The sequence below is a fragment of the Protopterus annectens genome, chromosome 3.part0 (genome assembly GCF_019279795.1).
Source record: "Protopterus annectens isolate FY-2018-M chromosome 3.part0, PAN1.0, whole genome shotgun sequence".
Taxonomy (NCBI): domain Eukaryota; kingdom Metazoa; phylum Chordata; order Ceratodontiformes; family Protopteridae; genus Protopterus; species Protopterus annectens.
In genome coordinates this window covers 400,615,942-400,634,510 of record NC_056731.1, presented here as the reverse complement: position 1 = coordinate 400,634,510, position 18,569 = coordinate 400,615,942, and positions in this window count along the sequence as shown.

Below are 18,569 nucleotides of genomic sequence, written 5' to 3'. Positions count from 1 at the left end.
GAAAGGCTCAATGTGAGTGCAGTAAATATGGAGTAAGGCAGTGGGGTATGTAAATGAGGGGAATCTTACTGAATCACAGATTTCTTCTAAGTTCCAGACTGCACCTAACCGTGTAGGTGCTCTAGTACAGCCGTATAAGCAGAAGTAAATGACATCAAATGCGAGTGTGTCATGCTTGCTGTGAGCACATTGGAGCTTTGTTGCCCTGGTTTGTGTGTAGCTAAGCAGAGCTAAGTGGGTGTGTGTCCTACTTATCTTAGCTGTGCTTAGCTAAGCGTGTTCTTGGCCAGGCCAGGCCATTTCCTTTTCAGCAGTGTTTGCACTCACTGAATGGGTTTGCAAGGCATGCACTAGGACTTAAAAAAAAAAAAAAAAAACAGCAAATGGCAGCACTGTGTATATGTAAGCAAGGGGGTGTATCCAAGGCTTTATAGTCTTGTTTACCTCACCTAAACGGGTGTGCATGGCACCCATTGGGATTTAAACCAAAAAAAAATACAGGAAATGGCAAGTGGAACAAGAAAAAAAAGGAAATAGCAGAACAGAGGCACTCAAATACAAGTAATAGAGCTGGCAGGTGGAATGTATCACGCTCAGCCAATCACACAAGCAGCATCTGCAGCACACCACTATAAACAATGCAAACACCTTTCAGTCTGTTTTTTCCCACAAACTGTACACCACTGGTGTAGACAGATGGGGAAATTTTACCCGATAAAACCAACAAAATGTTAGGGGCTGCTGTTGCTCTCATACACAAGTATGTGCAAGAGGCTGAGGGTGGTGAAGAGGACAATGCTAATAACCACCCCAGACTTATGAGGAGGAGGAGAAGAGTGTTCAGGCCCAGGGAAACCTACCAGGGGCTACATGATCTGGAGACAGTAGAGCACTACAGGGTGGACAATGAAATACTGCAGCAAATTGTGGAGCTGTGTTGGCCTCGCCTCACATCCAGAACAAACAGAGGGGAACCAATCCCAGTGGATACCAAAGTATGTGAAGCTCTAAGCATACTAGGTACAGGTACTTTCCAAAGAGCAACTGGGGATATCATAGGGGTCTCACAGGCATCTGTATCTAGGATACTCCACCAGTTCCTGGATGTATGCAAACACATGCCGTGGAGCACATTAAATTCCCCAGCACCCATGAGAAGCTGACTGGCAATATGCGTCTCTTCAACCACGTAGCAGAATACCTGGAGGTACTGGGTGCCATAGACTGCACGCACATCCACATCAAAGCACCACCTGGTGACCGGGGTAAGGTATACATAAACCACAAGGGGTACCACTCCATCAACTGCCAGGCCATGTGCGATGCCCAGGGCATTATCATGAATGTGTGTGCTGGCTGCCCTGGAACTATCATGACTCCCACATCTGGCATTCCCCACAGCTGTATCAGTGGTTTGCCAGGGGTACATCCCATATGGCCATTTAGTGGGGGATGCTGGCTACGCACTGGAGCCGTGGATGATGACACCCATCAGAAATGCACACACACCAACACAAGAATGCCATAATGAGGCATACACGCACACAAACCAGGATCATTATAGAGCGTGTGTTTGGGATACACAAGTCATGGTTCCTCTGCCTTGACATATCTGGTGGAGCCTTGCAGTACTCTCCAGCCACATGTGCACACATAGTCATAGTATATGCCATGCTATACAATATGATCCTGCGGAAACAGCTGCAGCAGGAACAAAATGGGGAAGGGCCACACAGCCCCTCTCCATTGCCAAGGCCTCCACAGGCACAGAGTGACTCGTAGGAAGAACATCCTGAACCTGCCTCTGTAGGCAGACTGAGGCATGCCCAGTATGTCCTGGACTTGGCAATCAGGCAATGTATAGTACATACACTGACACTGTAGGGCCCCAGGGACTATGATCTCTCTCTCACTCTCTCTGACTTGCACATACAGTTAAATGGATGCCAAACATAATACCACCTGTACCAGACCATGTATAGGCAGTGTAGAGTGTGCATCCGACATAGTCAGCCCTCAAGCACCACCCTCACAACAGCTGCAGGCACAATATAAGCCAGTCTCTGTAACAAATTAAAATAATGGGGTGGACTTTTCTGATAGCATATCTATGATATTGAACAAGTATGTAAGAGAATGGGTTGGCTAACTGGGACAGCAGCAGACAACTGACAGGTCTGTCGGACAGCAGGATGTGTATCCCCAGTACTGCCCTACCCACACCATGTAGTACCACCCTAGTCGACAAATACCACTGCAGTAGATGTGGTGAGCCAATTAACTGGGGGGGCATAGGTCACATGCATGGATGTCAAAGTGGGGGTCCCATACCCACCACCATTCCCACACAGCAGTTCATCTGTAGACAACCATACAGAAATGCCTGGCAAGGGCTCCCACATGGCAACACCCATGAAATCCTCACCCACAGACTTTTACACAGTGAAACTGACAGTATAACTTTGAAAGGCAAGAAGTCTGAAACTACGACTGTCAATACCAGAGCAATCCGACCTGTGGTTGATACTGTTATGCGTGTAGTCTGAAAGATAGGGCACACCACCATGCCACATGGGGCCAATATATTAAGCAAATATCAGCACTGTTTGTGCAGATGTATAACGTGTACAATTGTGTCACCCCACCCCCATAGTCCCATAGAAATGCAGTAACATGTTCCTAGACTTAAGCAGCATCTAGCTGTCACACAAACTGATGGCGCAATAGTAACAGAAAGCAATTGTTAGTAACACTCACAGTCAACTTACTGGTGCTATTCCAGGGGTGTCTCCTGCTGGCAGCCTGGGAACATATGGTCATCAGAATGCACTGCCCTGCTATAGATGTCCTGCATCTGTCACACCTGGCATACAGGCCTCTGGCAAATGCTTATGCCTCACCCACAGTGCCCTTTAGGGAGTCTCTTGGGGTCCACAACACCAACACAACACAGTCCACAAAATGCAAAGAAAGGCCATGCTGACTACTGCAAGGAGCATACCTGCCTGCTTCAGGGAGCCAGAAATCAGGACAAAGCCATTAATAATGGGGTGACAAAGGTCCAAAGAGAAGAACACCTGTGAAATACTGCTCTAATAATGTTGTAAAGTTGATGGAATGATTTGTAGTAGCATGGAATGTGTGATGGGTACGAAGTCTGAAACTGCAATATCAACTGTCTGTAATATCTGACCTCAACACTGAGTGACTTGCAAAGCACTTGTGCTGGAAAACCACACTTGTTTGGGTAACCAACAAGATATATGAGTCATGGATGTGGACATTCTGCGATACTCCATACAGTTGAGAGGCAGGGCTCAGATTGCAAACATGGGAATGCACCCACTGTAGGCAGGCCTAACCCTGGATGATGGTGACATGTCCCCACCCACAGAACCCAGTGCCACAGCCATGAGGAGTAACACCCCCCTCCCTGATCACTCATCCTATGCAACATTCTGACTCCAACATGTGGCCATCCAAGCAAAATGAGGTGGGCCATACATATATGTGTGACAAACACACACGTCCAGGCTGGTCAAACAGTCTGACACACAGAAGACCCTCCAAGTGCAGTCAACCATTGAGGAAAGCCCAATGCAAAGTACTGGTAGTTATAGCCAAATATATCTGCCCAGGACAACCCCCCACATATCCTATCCCCTACAAATATATCTGGAGTCTGCCTGTCACCCTCATCCTGTGTGATTTATATTACCCAACTGTGGACTGGAAATCAGACCAGGCCAGAACATAAATGCACAGACATTCCGGGTCTATATTAAAAGACCGAAAAATAAAAACCACGAACACCTAAAGAGTGAAACAAATGAAACTTCAAACTTGCTATTGTGGGGGGGCTGTGCCCCCCACACCCCCTGCTGAATATATATTCCAACTCCGAGATCACACTACAGTGAGGGAAGGGCAAATATTCCAATCTTCACTGTACTGCGATCTGACAAACAGCACTTAGAGGTTCTGTTTTTTTTTGCTCTTTAGGTGTTTGCGGTTCTGCTCTTTCATTATTGTAATATAGACCCAACATTCCACCATTGTAATATAGCTCCAAGGTACTGGACCATTTCCACAGCACCAGCAGTCAATTGCTTGCATGCACACCTCTCAACAGGCTGGATAGTGCAAGAATGAGTAGTATTTGGCCCATAAACCTTGTGTGTATATCATCCATCCTGTATTCTTCTGGTAAATCACTGTGATGATTTGAGGAGGTATGTCACCAGGTACTGAAACAGTACATGACAGTGTCAAATGGCATATATGACAGATGTCTGCTAAAACCAGCCCTGTAACCCTTGCAACCCATACATTACTGAGAGAAATTGTCACAATCATTGTTTGTCCCCACATTTTGATAGGCTATCTCTAGATATCCGGCACCATCAGGTTGACAGGTATGGCTGTAGCACAAAACAAACAGGACTGGAGTGCAACAATACATGGAATAGAGTCCCACTTGTACTATAGAATGACACACTGGGCATGCTCATACACTTAACGAAATATAAGTAGGATCAAGGAATGAACAGGCCTCCCCCATCCATTGCACTTTCCATTGCCCCACCTTAGTTGTCCTGAAGATGTTTGTCACCATAGCAGTCACTTTTGTTAGGCCCAGCCCCATAAGATCTGTGGCATGTGTAATAACTGCATAACAAGATAGTACAAATAACTAGTTAGGTAGGAGGTCTAATCTCAGTCCTGGCAAATGTAAAAGTGTGTGTGTATGTGTGTGTGTGTGTGTGTGTGTGTGTGTGTGTGTGTGTGTGTGTGTGTGTGTGTGTGTGTGTGTGTGTGTGTGTGTGTGTGTGTGTGTGTGTGTGTGTGTGTGTTCATAACTAAAAGCTTTCGGGTCCATACAAACCCATACACCTCCCCTATCCCAGTTTATCAGGCTTGCAGATATCAGTCATCTTACAAGTGCCTTCTGTCAAGCCTCATCCCCATAAGCTCTGTCGCATGTGCGAGAACTGCATAACAAGATAGTACAAATAGCTAGTTAGGCAGGAGTTCTAATCACAGTCCTGGCAAATGTAAAAGTGTGTGTGTGTGTGTGTGTGTGTGTGTGTGTGTGTGTGTGTGTGTGTGTGTGTGTGTGTGTGTGTTCATGACTAAAAGATTTTGGTCCATTCAAACCCAGTACACCTTCCCTTCCCCACTTTACCAGTCCTGCAGATATCAGTCATCTTAGAAGTGCTTTCCAACAAGCCTCATCCCCATAAGCTCTGTGGCATGTGCGATAACTGCATAACACAATAGTACAAATAACTAATTAGGTAAGAGTTCTATTCTCAGTCCTGACAAATGTAGAAGTGTGTGACAGTTGTGGGTGCAAGACTGAGGGAGTTGTGTGATTGTTTATAGATGAAGTAGTTTTATGCCATTCCCACCCATGACACTTCACAGTGCACCACCTTATCAATCCAGATGATGTCACCCCTTATCAGCAACCTTGGCCAGTTATCAGCCATGTCAGCTCAGTAGTGCATGTGATACATGCTTAACACTATAGTACAAATGACTAGTTTGACAGGGGTTCTACTCTTAAGGCAAATGTATGTGTGGGTATGTATGTTAGTAAGTACTAGTATTTTGATATGTTTCCCACCCACTACCCTACTTTATCAGTCCTGCCGATGTCATTCCCCATATCAGCACCTTTGGCCATCTCTCAACCCAGTATGCTCTGTAGCGCATGTGGGAACTGCGTAACACTATGATACAAATCACTAGTCAGGTAGGGATTCTACTGTCACATCTGGCAAGTGTGTATGTGTGTCTGTTTGTAAGACAAAGTATTTTGATAGATTAAACACTCACTGCACTACTTTATCAGTCCTGCTGATGTCATTCCCTTCATAGGTTCACAAGTGTGTAGTAGGTAATGGCCCAGGAGCCTTAACAAGCCTAGCACATAGAACGGCCCTACCATTGTGTCACCCGGTGTTAATGTCTCAGTGCCTGTATCAGGTATAGCCACTGTAGTGATCCTTGGGTTGAACTGTCTAGTGTCCATCCACTCATCAAGTTTCTCTGGAACCACGTCAGCTAGGTGCTCTGCATGACATGTATGGGAAGTGTATTCCAGGGCATGTGCAGCCTCTTGGTGAGGAACCTGTCCCACCAGCATGTTGTGGTGATTATGGTACTGAGGTAGAGGTCTCTACAGTGTGTGGTGTGGATGGATTTATATGTAACATTCCTAAACCAGCTGGGTCAGATATGGCTTTGTAAGTCAAGCACAGATATCTGCTAATTAGGTGATATGACACAGAGAACAGCTTTGGTCTGCTGAGTCTGTCTGTGCAGGATGTGTGTTTAATGCCTAGTAATCCATTTGTGAGGTGCTGCTGTGGCTTCCCCAGCTGTAGCAGGTGTGTAGTGAGGTACATGGCAAATGGCCCATAATACTTGAGGAGTGGTCTAATGAGGGAATAGTAGACAGAGATCATTACCCCTGTCTTCCTGGATGCAAAACCCTTGGTAATGCAATGTGCCATATAGAAGGACATCCTGACCACAGTAGCAATCTGGTGCTTGAACGAGAAGTTGCTGCCAACCTGTGTCCCCAGATCTATTACAATGCATACAGTGTTCATTGGGCTCCCATTGTTGTGGCACTTACTGGGAACTGAGTGTTTTACCAAGGGGGATGATAATGCATTTTGTGGTGTCAAGTTTCTGGGCATGGTTTCCACACCACTCGGTCTCAGTGAGGCCTTTCTGTGGGATGTGTGCATCACATGTGGAGTCATTGATAGCTCCCAGCTTGCAGTCCTCTGTGGACTTGTTTAGGCAGAGTTCCTCTGTGTTGGGCTGGACTCCTGAGAAGTATATGCAGGACAGGACACTACCCAGTTCTGGTTCTTGTGGGACACCACTTGTGACTGCTTGCCAGTCTGACCTGGAGTTTGCCACTGTCATACTTGTGTGTCCTGTAAACCAGTTTGCAAAACAAACAATGATATATGGGTTGATGCCTAGTTTGTGGGGTTTATCAATAATCCCTCACTGAGGGATGGTAACACAAGCTTTGGACCGATTGATGCAGGCTGTATGTAGTTCCTTACTGACATACACAACCCTGATGACTTAGTCAAAGATGTCAACCAGGTTGAGCAGGCATGATCCGCCATTCAAAAAGCCAAACTGTGTGGGTCCAAAGTTAGGAGATCACCTATATCTTGGTCAATCAGGTCTCTGATAATGTGGTCCATACCACTACATAGTAGACTTGTCAGGCTAAGGGGCCAATAATCCCCAGGGTCTGTAGATGCTACCCCTTTATGGAGAAGGATGACTGTAACAGTGTGCCATATTTGAGGGACAAAGCCTGAGGTGAGTCTGTGACTGAACAGGGGACACAGATTTGGACCAAGGTCACTTTGTATGTCATGTAGAACACAGCCATGGATATATTGGTTTCCCATAGAAGCTGTATTCTTGCCTGTGGACAATGCAGGTCTAACCTGGCCTGCAGTACTGCTGGGTACCTGCCATTCATCTGCCGTTGTGATTGTACACTTGTGGGTGGGAGAGGGGTAAAGCTGGCACTGAATATGTTGCTAAGACTTTGGCTAATATCTGTTGTCTCAGGATAAGTATTAGCATTGTGCAGTAACTCATAGCACTTGTGTTTAATGCTGTGGAGGTTGTTGATGCAACTATCAAAGGCTTTTGTGATTGTTGTCAGTATCTGCTGCATGTCTGCCTTCATAAATGCCTGTAGGGGATTCCATGAGGGATCCCGAGTTGTGTTTGAGGCTAATAAGGGAGTTCAACAGTCATGGGACACCACCTTTTTCTGCAACAGTGTCCTCCTTCTGTTGTACACTTTAGTAATGGCAGGGGACCATCACATTGTCTCCCAGTGTTTGGAGGACAGTGCCCGGGTTCTGTTGGCTATGGCTAGTACCATGCATTCATGTACCTGTTTGTACAGTGCATATGTGTATGATTCGACAGTCATGCAGCTATTTCCAATTGCCATGGATGCAGTGAAGTCATCCACCCCTGTTTTATGGCTAAAAGTCAGCTTTGGAGAGGTTTTGCAAGGTGGTTACCTTTGTGGGGTGTGTGGCTGACATGTTGAGTTCCATGTTGATTAAAGCCTGTGTGGATCTCAACAGGTAGGGAGTGACAACTGTGGATGAGCAACAGTTCCATTTTAAGTAGTCAACACAGGTCAATGTTGTTGCATCCTGTACCTGAGGTCAGTATGAGCTGGTCCAGGTCATTGGAACTGAAGAATCCCAGGAAGTGTTGGGCCACTGTACTGGTGCTTGGCTACTTTCCCCAGGTGATGGAAGGGTAGTTGAAGTCTCATACTATGTCAGTGTTGCATTGGATCTTCATAGATGGCAGGGTGTTGAGGAATGTGCATTGACAGTCTAGGGACATAGGTGTGAACTCATAGCAGGCTATGGTCTGGATTGCACTATTACCCCAAGGCAGTTGTACCAGAAGTATCTCCAATGCATTATGCTGGGATACTAGTCTGGAGGTGTTCCTATCCATAATGAATATGAAGACAACACAACCTGTGGAGATGTGTTGTGGTCCATGTTTGGGGGCTGACAGCTGTGGAATGCATTATAGCCTGATACTGTGAGCCACTTCTCCATTACAGCAGAAATGTTAATGTCCTCCACTCAGATGAATGCTTTGAGTGACTGCATCCTGACAGTTAGATGTCTACTGTTGAGGAGCATGACCCTCAGATTGCATACATGTCTAGCTGTTATGGTGGTAATTATACTAGGAACACTGCTTAATAAGGCATTATAGGGGTAGCAAGACACTTAGCCAGTACCTGGAAACCCAATGCTGACAGATGTAGGACATCTGTGGCAAGTCATTGAGTTCTGTCAATCATGTCATCCCAAGCAGAGAGATACTAGATCCCCTATGCATGACACACAACATGTAAATCAATGTTGCAGTCAATTATCTGCTGATAATACTGCAGCATCATTCTGGGTGATGGCAGTATACTGCTCAGGGCTACTGTCACACCTGCCTGGACCACATAATCAAAGAGTTCAACCATGTCTGTTGTCATGTAGTCCAGGGAGGTGTGTTCCAGGTCATTCACACCCACATGGATACAGAGTGATACTTGTAGTTGTTGTGGAGTGCCATGACTGGCTGTGTCATGTGTTGGATGCTGGCATGTGATAGATATTTGGCTGTTACCTGCTCCATAGTCAACTTAGTGAGTGGGATATGTGTGTGCCTCAGTACTGAGTTACCCATTATCACTGTATTGGGCAAGGTGTTGATCCTTAGGAGCTTAGGTTGAGGGGCACAATGTGTTGGTTAAATATGTGCTCCTTGGCATGGGCCATGTCATGGTGTCTGCGTGGGTGTCTGTTTTTCTGGTCTGTGCTGTTTGGGTAAATGTCCATTGAGTGCCTCTGTGAAGGTGGGTGGGTGGCTTTTCACTGTATGTCATGGCTGTCAAAGTAGGTGTCATGGTGAGCTATCTGTTCCACATGGTAAGGTGCAGGTGTTGATCTTATCCTCTTGGCCTGCTAGTCCAGTCATTGCTGGAGAGTGCATATGTCCACATTAGGTGATATATGGGTAATTCTCACAGGTCTGAGTGTTTGAAGTTTAGAGAGGAGGGCTGTCTGTGTACATGAGGCAGTTGCAACAGTGCCTCAGAATGGACAAGTGCACCAGGTTAATGGGTGAAAGCACAGAAAACTGACCTTCAGTCATGCAAGGAGGGTTGGACAAAACTAGTAAGTACTGGGGCTACTTCTGTGATGAACGAGTACTGCTGATGGTTCCCAGGTGTGCCACACTTATTGATTCAATAACCTGGTGATGTGCCAAGCCACAATGCTATTTGAAGTGCAAGACAGAAAGAACTAGCATGATGTAAGGGTGGAACTGAAGGCATACTTTCTGCCACCTGTAATACTTTACCTCAGCTGTGCAGTTATCAGAAGCTTTGGCCATCTGAAAGTTCAGTAAGCTCTGTAGCATGTGCAGTAACTGCTTAACACTGTAGTAGAGATAACTAGATAGGCAGGAGTCCTAATCCCAATACTGGCAAGTGTGTGTGTGTGTGTGTGTGTGTGTGTGTGTGTGTGTGTGTGTGTGTGTGTGTCTGTGTGTGTGTGTGTGTGTGTGTGTGTGTGTGTGTGTGTGTGTGTGTGTGTGTGTGTGTGTGTGTGTGTGTGTGTGTGTGAGAGAATCATGTACTGTCTGGTTTATACCATTTTTGATTTATGTACTACCCTTCACACTTCCCCTCATCTCAATCTAGTAGTTCTGTTGATGTCATCCATCTTAGAAGTACCTTTGGATCAGGTGAAAATGTATAAGCTCTGTGGTGCATCTGATAACTGCGTAGCACTATAGTAGAAAAAACTAGATAGGCAGGAGTTCTAGTCTCACTACTGGCAACTGTGTGAAGATCAAATCTTGTATTGCTTATACCATTTTGATGTGTGTACCATACATGGTTGGTGACCACCTCTCACTGTTATTACTTTTATATAGTGTGGTAGCAGCATCTGCCTAACATGCAGCAAGTTAAACCATTGTACAGTCCGCTGTACAGATGTGTCTGGAATATCCAGATGTTTGCAACATATACGTGGTCAGAAGTGGTCTGTGTGCCTTAACTATGCCTATGTATGTGATATTGTAGCCAAATAGGTGACAGGGGGAGTGTACTGACACATATGGCACATCAGATATTATACCTGACTGAAACATCATACTGGTACAATGTCTGCCAAGCTCACAGGTGGCCAGCCTTGTAGGTACAATGCATGAGTCCAGATGCTTAGTTTTACAAGTGAACTGTAAATGTTATGGGTTAGATTAAAGGTTAGAAGAGGTGTGGCCTGACATATTGTGATTCTAATTTGCATGTATCAGGAACACCTTGCATCTTAACAGGGGTGTGTACACAATTTATATACACTGTATACCACTAATGTGTCACACATGTCCGTACCTTAGGCCATTTGTCCAGCCCATTTTGCTGGCCTCTGTCCAGATGTCTTGGCACTGACAAGTTGTGAGGTATGCTACAGGAATGTTGAATTCAAATCAGATAGGCTCCAATGGTGACCCCTGTGATGCAATGCAGTTAACCCCACCAGGAGTGAACAAGCACATAAAGCAATATGGCTATTACATAAAACAATATAGCTATTACTGATAGTTGTGTGCATTGTAAATTGCATGCCCTTAACATGCCTGGGGTATTGCCAGGCAACAACAGAATGATGTCATACTCACCAGCTTCAGACTGCTGTCTCATATGCAGACCAGAGGGTCCTAGGTAGTTGTGAGAGGGAGGTATTGTCAGAAGACTCACATGTGGCCTTGGTACAGAATGGATGCAGCATGTCTGCACATTTACATTACTAACCCCACCAATGCACAATGTTCTGTCCTCACCATAGATGTACACCTCTGTGCATTAGAAAACCCCATCCACAACTGAAATTGGATCTGACACATGGATGTATATACAGTACAGATACATGTATGTTTAATACATTAGTGTACTAATTCCCACTGGGCCCTTACCTGCACGCTCCCTTTCCATTGTGTGGGTGCCACCTACCTCCAGCATGTTGGCCTCTGTACCCTGGTGTTTTACTGGGGTGTGTGCCCCATGGTTGGATGGGGCTCATATGCTACACAACTTGGTTGTGTGATGGATGACAAAGAGAAATATGAAGTCATTTGTAGGATGTGATGATGACTGTACCCAAGGGTGACAGAGTGGTCATTGCAGCAGATGTCAGTACGCATGCTGGTGAAGGGAACAGAGGATCTGTGGAAGTGATGGATATGCATGGTGTTAAAAGGAATGCAGACGGTGAGATGGTAGTGGGGTTTTCAAAACAGATGGACATGGCTCTGGTGAATATGTACAATAACATGAGGGAGGAGCATAGGGTGAGTTACAAGATTGTAGTAAGATGCACACAGGTGGAATATATCCAATGTAGGAGGGCCAGTTTGAAGGAGATTGGAAACTGTAAAATGATGAAGGGTAAAGTGTATTTAGGCAGCATAGAATGTTGGTCTGCAGGATGATGTTGGTGATCAAGAAGAGAGGGAGTGTGAGTTAAGCAGCAAGGATCACATGGTGTGAATTGGAAAAAGGTGATCATGAGGTGGAGGTCAAGGAAGGATTAAGACAGACACTGGGTGACACTGTCACTTCACCACATATCTGGTGAAGTACAGCAAAGCTACTAAGGGAGATGGCTAGAAAGGTGCATGGTGTGACATGTGGATGGAGGACGTAGTACAAGGAGACCTGGTGGTGGACTGAGGAAGTACAAGACAGTATATAGAGACAGAGGATGAGGAAGAAGGAGTGAGATTGTCAGACAGATGAGGAAAGTAGACAGGAGTGTGAGGAGATAAGGTGCATGGCAAAGAGAGATGTGGCAAAGGCTAAGGATGAGGCATATGAAGAGTTGAATGACAGTTTGTTAATTACGGGATGGTTGTATTTCTCTTTGCCATGTTTAGTCATGTTAGTTGTTTTGCTAAGAGTATGTTGTGTGTCTGGCCATTGGGAATAGTCTATCATGATTTTGTAGCAGTGTACTGTTCACTTATTTATTTGGACTGTGGGTTGGGCAGATGTGAGTGTCATGGGTCTTTTTGTATCCAACTCTGCATGCTGCCCCAGCCATGTGTGGTCTATTAGCAGCATATGTTTGTATGGGCATTTTGAGACATGTATGCAGATATATTCTGAGACATGTATGCATATATATATATATATATATATATATATATATATGTGTGTGTGTGTGTGTGTGTGTTTGTATATGTATATATTTGTATACATACACGCACACACATATATATCAGTATTTATTATATCTATATGTTGTTATACATACATATGTATCTCCATACATATCTATCTCTCTCTATGTATATGTTTCTTTTCAGATATATATATTTGTTGATACTAATCCTTCCTAATTGCACAGTGTCTCGTCCCTATTGTAAACTGGCTGTAAAGTAGGGTATGTTTGAGAAAACATCCTAAAACCATACATCTGATATGGCTTACTGGTAAATTGCTTTGACTATGGTGTGCAGGGTCCTGGGTTCATGACCTGCAAGGGCTATTTATTTTGTTGCTAGGCAGAACAAGGACTGTTGGATACAGAATAATTAAGGCAGTTTTGAGCAGGTTTAAGCATGTTTGCATGGGTTTGCGTGACGGTAAGTGGTGTTAACATACAGTTGCATTAATAGGCGCTTACACCGTGTAAGCTTTACTTACCAGTGTGCACATCTGCTTAGCATTTACATTTAAGCAATGCTGAAACCTGCTAAACATAGCTTAGCCCTGGTAACCATTGATTACATTCCAGTCAGATAAAATAGCAGGGTAATGACATCTGACACCTGCAACTGTTGTCAGAACACTGGCCTTAGTCTCAATGGCAAGAAAGGTGTCACAATCCTCTGTAGAATCAATGTGCTGTCTACAAATTACCACATCGGTGGTAGTCCAATGGACACATATGTCCTTATAGGAGATCTGTGGGCACAGCTTGACAGCAACCTCTCTTCTGACCACCACATTGTTACTGTGGTCATAACATCCTTCCATGTGGCACATTGCATAACTAGGGGGTGTGTGTCATCCAGGAATTTAGAGGTCAATGTCCCCCTCCACTCCCCGCTCATTAGGCCAATCACCAGGTAAAATGGCCCTAACTGACTAGACATCGGCAACTGGGTAGGCTGCAAGTGTACCTCACATGTAGGACCCAAGGCATGAAACAACTGTCTGATATGGAAAGAGGCCAAAACCTCCAAGTGTTCCCGATCACATCTAGGTGACTTACAGGCAATCCCTGTTTGACTGACAGTGCCATGTGTGCCCAGCTGTGTTACACATGCCACAGCTAGGAAACCCCAGTCTGTATGCATCACATGCCATGGATACCTCAACCGCATTACCACATTCAACAGAGCATGCTTGGGGACAGGTCCATAACCAAGGTACTGGCCACATTATGCGATATATGTTGAATACATGTCAAAACACCTCACTGGCCCTCTTCAAGGGAAATTCAGATGAGTGGATGGTGAATATAACTGCCACCCTGGGGATCACTCACATGGCAGTATTTGATATATGCAGTGTTGACAAATGTCAGGTGGCATGATGCCAGGGTGCTCCCATGGGCTAGGCTTATAATGACTCCATGGCAATTAGTGTGGTACACACATATGAACACATGGACCCATCACACTCAGTACTGGCAAATATGAGTGGGTGCATTGCTGTGTATACAACTGTGAGCATGTAAACCTGTAGGTGACATTACTTTGTGGCCATTCCAACCACTCCACCTACCATTGCCATACTTTGCAGTGCTGGTGATGTTATTCACTGTAAGGGTACCTTGTGTCACTCTTCACCCTATAGGGTCCATGGAGCATGTGATAACTGCATTACACAATACTAACAATGACTATGTAGGTGGAGGTTGCACCCTGACTCCTTGGAAATGTGAGTATGTGTGTGTGTGTGTGTTTGTATATGTGTGTACGAGTCTCTGAAAGTGAGCATATTTGTATGAGACAGCATTTTGAGGGCTTAGTTTCCACACACTGCATATTGCCATACTGTACAAGGGCTGGTGATGTTGGCCACAGTACAGGAGCCATGGAACAGTCATCATCTTGCAATCTGTGTTGAGTGCAGTAAATGCATGTCACTGGTAGTAGCAACAACTACATAGCCAGGGGTTCTAATCTGAGGAAGCCCAAATCTGTGAACATTTGTGTGTCAGTACAGTATCCTGTGTTTGAGTGAGTACTATATCCACTTGGAGGGTGGCTCTCATATTTTAGACAGTGGCTCTCCGACTACATGTCCCAAGGTCCTTTTGTATGTGGTCTTATGTCTCCATCAATCTCACAATTATCTGACAACAATCTTCAGCCCAGTAAGGCCTGTGTTGTGTACATGTACTATGTAACAATATACCCTGACTGACAGGATAGTCAGGGCTGCTAAACCCAGGTTTGTCAAATGTGTGTATGACTGTATGTGTTTGTCAATGTGTATATGTCAGTTTGTTATAGTATGATGTGTCCATTCACACCCACTACATCCCCCATTGCTATACTGTACAAGGCTTGGTGATGTTTACTTTACAGGAACCTCGGAACACACCTCACTCTACAAGCTCTGTGGTGTGTGCAATTCAGGCAGAACATATTAGTAGCAATAAATACATAGGTAGGGGTTCTAATCTCAGTGCTGGCAAGTGTGTGTGTGTGTGTGTGTGTGTGTGTGTGTGTGTGTGTGTGTGTGTGTGTGTGTGTGTGTGTGTGTGTGTGTGTGAGTGTGTGTGTGTGTGTGTGTGTGTGTGTGTGTGTGTGTGTGTGTGTGTGTGTGTGTGTGTGTGTGTGTGTGCATGTGTGTATGTGTGTGTAGGTGAAGGGATCTACTTCAGTTTGCAGAAAAAAACATTTCCCAGGTGTTCATTTGACCAAGACCAAATTGGCAAAAGCTAAAATTGGAAATGAATCATCTTATGGAATTTCATTTCACCAAAACTAGTAGTGGCAGTGTAAATGCCCTTTCCCCACTGTATACCTGTACAGCGGTACTGGAGTTAGTATATATATATATAAATATATATATATATATATATATATATATATATATATATATATAGTCGGTGGTAGTCATTGGGGGTACAGCCCCCCACATTGGGGGTAGTGTTGTGCGTATCCCCACATGTAGTGTGCTGTTATACTGTCGAGTCTATGTTAAGAGGATAAGTAGTTCTTAATCTAACTAGGTGTGGGTCTACTCCACCCACTCCACAACTATGTTCATAGGTTCATAGGTTGGTACTAGGCTATCGGCCCTAGAGCCTATACAAGCCTAGCCATAACAATTCCCTGGCTATTTCTTCCCACACTATTTACTTCCCTGGACCCCTGTTTAGCATACTAACTCCAGGTTTTCACTATAGTGGGGAAAAGGACATATACCCTGCCACTACTATTTTCAGTGAAATGAAATTTGGCGGACTGATTATTTAGTGATTTGAGTTTTGGCAATTTGGTCTTGGTGGAATTACATTTGTATAAATGAGTTCTCTGCAAAGTGAAGTGCATCCATGTGAACAGTACTCTGTGTGTTCCATCAAGACAAAAGCCTCTGTGTATGTGTTATTCACAAACTTTTGGTGTATGACACCCAGTATGCTTACCATTGTCCACTGTACAAGAGCTGCTTACATCAGCCACCATGCACTTACCTGTATAAACCCCTTAGACCTATCAGCCATGTGGCACATGCAATAACTGTTATACAGACCTGTTACTTGTGTTCATCTGTACCCTGGATATGACAAGACAATGTGTTACCACACTGCCACACCCCTTGTAGGAAAGGACAGCAGGCCAACATCCTCCTGATACACAGACACCTAGAACAAAAACAGAATACATTATGGAGACCAGATTCGGTCAGTGTTAATAACAGCAATAATGCATCATGGCTGGACAGCTACACACCCTGATATGTAAGCATTAAACATGCCAGCTGACACTTTAAACAGCATTACATTGATAAACTGTAGTACATTCACCCTGTGCATCAGAACACTATTAGCATGTCCCTGCATCAATTGTATGGATGACAGGGATGTGGCAAAGGTATCATAATATGCACAGGTTATGATGTGGGTTTCCTAGAGGCCTAGGCTGAGCCATTTGGTTGACATCATTTGTGTGGGTTAGGATGTTTATTAATTAGGCTGTGCAGAGGTGGTGTGTATGTATGGAGGTGTCCTAGCTCTGATGGTGATGTGTGTGTATGGATGTGCACAGTTCTGCCATGTGGCTGCCCTATACAGGGGTATGTTGGACAGCTGTGGACTGTACATAGCTGTCCAACATAACCCTGTATAGGGGTATATTGGACAGCTATGTACAGTCCACAGCTGTCCAACATACCCCTGTATAGGGGTATGTTGGACAGCTGTGGACCGTACATACCCCTATACAGGGGTATGTTGGACAGCTGTGGACCGTACATAGCAGGATGTACAGTTCACTGCTGTCCAACATACCCCTGTATAGGGGTATGTACAGTCCACAGCTGTCCGACATACTCCTATACAGGGGTATGTCGGACAGCTGTGGACCGTACATAGCAGGATGTACAGTTCAAAGCTGTCCAACATACGCCTGTATAGGGCAGCCACATATCAGAACTGTGCAGGGGTATGTTCGACAGCTGTGGACTGTGCATCCTGCTATGATTGGTCCAGAGCTGTCCAACATACCCCTGTATAGGGGTATGTTGGGCAGCTGTGAACCGTACATAGCAGGATATACAACATACCCCTATACAGGGGTATGTTGGAAAGCTGTGGACCATACATAGCAGGATGTACAGTTCACTGTGTCCAGCCATGGACATGAGAACTGGGCCTGCCAGGGGTTGCACGGGCACCACCAGGCAGAAACCCAGATATGGTACTCTCCCCCCTGATGATGACAATTGTCTGCTGGATCTGTGTCCCTGTTGGGACTGGCCAGGACCACGTGCCTGTTGCTGCATTGTGGTGTGGACAGCATCCTCCTGCAGTGGAGCTGCTGGTGTTGCCACTGCAGGAGTGGAAGTGAGATGTTGCATGGCCACGTAGACCTTCAGCTGTTTGTGGTGCTGTCCCACGTCCAAGTGGCTGACGTTCGTGGTGCTGTCCCAGGTCCACGTGGCTGATGCCCTACTCCCACCACATGCTCAAGCACAGAGATCCCACGGTCGAGTATTGCCACCATCTCACCCAACCGTCTATCTATGACCTCTGCATAATAACGGTGGGCATCTGCAAGATCACAGATGTCACGTATAGCAGGTAGAGTAGCCCTCTGGAGCCTCAGACCATCTCTGGTGTAATGTTCAATACATGTCTGTGCCTCCATTATGGTCCAAAACATGCATCTGGTGACACCTGCTGTGGCACTTGTGGCAGGGACATGATGGGCAGCAATCCTCCTACGAGCCCCCTGTCCATCTGTCTGTGTGGGACCTCGCCTGTTATCCAGCTATGGCTGGTGTCTACAGATGCACTTGCCATAGTCACCACACTTTCCTGTCCCATGCCAACACCCATCAACTGTCCCTCATCTATAGCCACTGGTGATGGGGTATGTGTGGGCATTGTGACTGTGTGCAGGGATGGAGTGGAAAAAAGTGGAATGTTAACCAATTGCACAGATTCAGCCCCTGACAACCCTGCCTCTGCCTCACTATTCCTATCATCATTGTCAGAGTTTGCAGAGACACTGACATCAGTTTCCCCACAGGAGGGACCCCGACCCACATCGCCACCTGTGAGGGAAAGACAACATATATAAATTGATACCTGTATGTTATGGTTTATTTCCACACACACACACACACACACACACACACACACACACACACACACACACACACACACGCACACACACACACATTTACAGGTGAGGTGGCACAAAGAGATTACACAGACCTC